We start from the raw sequence: 2,606 nt of genomic DNA, 5'->3' as shown, positions 1-2,606 counted from the left end.
GTTGTAGAACTCTGTAATAATCTCTGTCTGTTGTAAAAAAAAAGATTTTTGATGAATGATGATAGGTACACTTGTATATAAGGACTTGGAGCTAGGATTCACAAATGAAGGAGAACGTATGTTGCTTGATTTTCTGAGTCTGTATTACTTCACTTAGTATAGCAGCTTCTAGTTCCATTCATTTACCTACAAATTTTGTGATTTTGTCTTTCTTTACTGTTGAATATACAGATCCTAAACCATGTTCTGGTGTCTCCTAAGTCTACTTGAGTCCATGCTTGAAGAAAAGAAGGTAAAGAAGAATTCTCTGTATTGCATTCTTTAAGTTAAAAAGAAAAAGAAACATTACTATTGCAAAAGAATCATACAAAATTCAACCAGCTGGCAGAATCTGAAGGCAAATCAAAGGATACAATTAGAGACAGCATAAGGAAGCATCAGAAGGCTCTGCTGTAAAATGTGGAGTAAAAACCTGACTGATCTTAAAACACACTTAAGAAGGGCAGCATGGACTTTGCAGCTGTTTGTGAAATAGGCAAACTTCTCCTGAGCAGCTTAAGAAGAGAAAGTTCAAGATAGGACTAGGCATATAGAGGGCTTCTCAGGAGACTAACATCCTAGAAAGCAGACCAGACAGCATGAGTAGCAATCTGTCAGTAGGGAAGTTCAGAGAGAAAAGAGTGGACAGTGTGAAGTTGAAGAGAAGAAGAGAAAAAAGAAGAGGAGAACTAGTACTGGAAGAGAGGGAAGTTGGGTTTATTCTTCTTTCCTATGCAGCAGGGTGCTAGGGGAGGCTTCAAGTTATCTGAATTTTAAACTACCTCACTATCTCAGGCAGGGATGTTCTATGTCTTGTTCTGCTGCGTCTCCTTCCCTGGCCTCACAGATGGTTCACTCCAGGTTCACATACTGCCTATCCCTGCTCCTGCTTCTTTCTCTTTCTCATTTAGCCAATCTGAATTTCTAGAGAGGCACTGTTCCTGCCCAGGCTGCTCAGGGCCATGGGAATCAGGCATATGGCTGCTGTTTGAAAAGAAAAAATAATTCATTTTTTAGCTTGGGAAGTTTGCCATTCTGTTTGTGGGAGAGTATCTCATCTGTGACCATTCACAGTATGTTCTAGAAAGAGGTGACATTTATTTCCAGCATTTCTGTGTATCTGAGCCTAATGCAGGCCCTCTGACAGTCCTTGCCACTCCCTTTGCTCATTTGTCATGACCCTTCCATTCTATGCTGTTATATATAAAAGACCTACAACCACCTAGCCTGACAAGAAATCTTAGTCTCTACCAGTAGGGAAGTATCTTTCTGTGAGAAGAATACCTCTTAACTCAAGGTGCTCCTTTTACATCAGTAGAAACAAACAAAATAATTGTTACACAAATCTACCAGAAGTGGCCCCTCAGTAGGAGCCAAAGCTGCCTTTACATTACCCTGGTGTCTGTAAATTCTTAAGCACTCTCAGACAGCCTTCTTGCAATCAGTAACTGAGAGAGAAAAGACCTACTGGAAGGTCAAGGCAACGTTTTTCACCACTCTTACACTTTTCCTCTTTGTCTTTCAATACAGATTGTTCATTTGTTCCTTAAGTGTAAGACAGTCTGCTGCTCAGCAAGGCTCAGAGCAGAGCGTATTTCATCCTGGACTCATGTCTGACATTCCTTTCATGATGCAGTCAAGGTGAGCTTGTTGCTCCATGAACCCTATAGATCTGAAAGTTTTACGCCATCCCTATACATGTTCATGTACTTCAGGAAAGGCACTATGAACAGCAGAGGTTAATGAGCAATCCCTACTGCTGTTCTGTTCCCAGTTAAATGCATCCTCAATGTATCAGGGATTTTTAGATGGAATTTTAAATCATCCATTGTGCACAACAGCTAATGTTTTCCTACTTTATCTGGTTAGATTTTACTATCTTTACAGATTTGGGGGAAATTGAGGGGAATTTTATGTAGGAAATGCCAAGAAACGCACAAGAAATGTGAAAACTAAAGTGTCAGAAAAGATAGGGAAGACCAGGGATCAAATTTCCCCAGAAATTCTTTGTGAGATCCTGTCTTGATGAAATGAGCCTCAGAGAGTAGAGCAAGGATGCAGGAGAGTAGGAGTACATAGTCACTCCTTGCCTGTGCTGTACCCTTGAGTTCTAGCAGAGGAGCCTTGTACTTCAGTACTTGGTTGCTGGCCTCATCTTTGTTTACTTTGGTAGGACATAAGAGCCTAGAAAATTTTACGTTTCTTTTAAATGCTCTAATTTAGTACAATGTAAGTTTTTAAGGTCTATTGATGATTTTTCTGAATTTATAACCATTTCTCATTTTAAGTTGCACTACAGAATCATCATAGTACTGGTAAAAACAATAACAAACAAAAAGACAGACATGTAAATCTAGGAACAAAGTACCCATAAATAAACCTACCAGCTACACTCACCAGATTTTGACAAAAGTATAGATTTGAGAAAAGACACCCTCTTCACCGATGGTGTTGGTAAAACTGTATATCGGCATGTAGAAGAATCACACTAGAGCCTTAACTCTCACAGTGTATGAAAGTAAATTTGAAATTATCAAAGACCTTAATGTAAGACCTGAAATTCTAGT

The sequence above is a fragment of the Nannospalax galili genome, unplaced genomic scaffold (assembly GCF_000622305.1).
Source record: "Nannospalax galili isolate Female #2095 unplaced genomic scaffold, S.galili_v1.0 scaffold190, whole genome shotgun sequence".
In the NCBI taxonomy this organism is placed as follows: Eukaryota; Metazoa; Chordata; class Mammalia; order Rodentia; family Spalacidae; genus Nannospalax; species Nannospalax galili.
The sequence above is the reverse complement of the archived record's forward strand: the minus strand, read 5'-3'. Positions refer to the sequence as shown.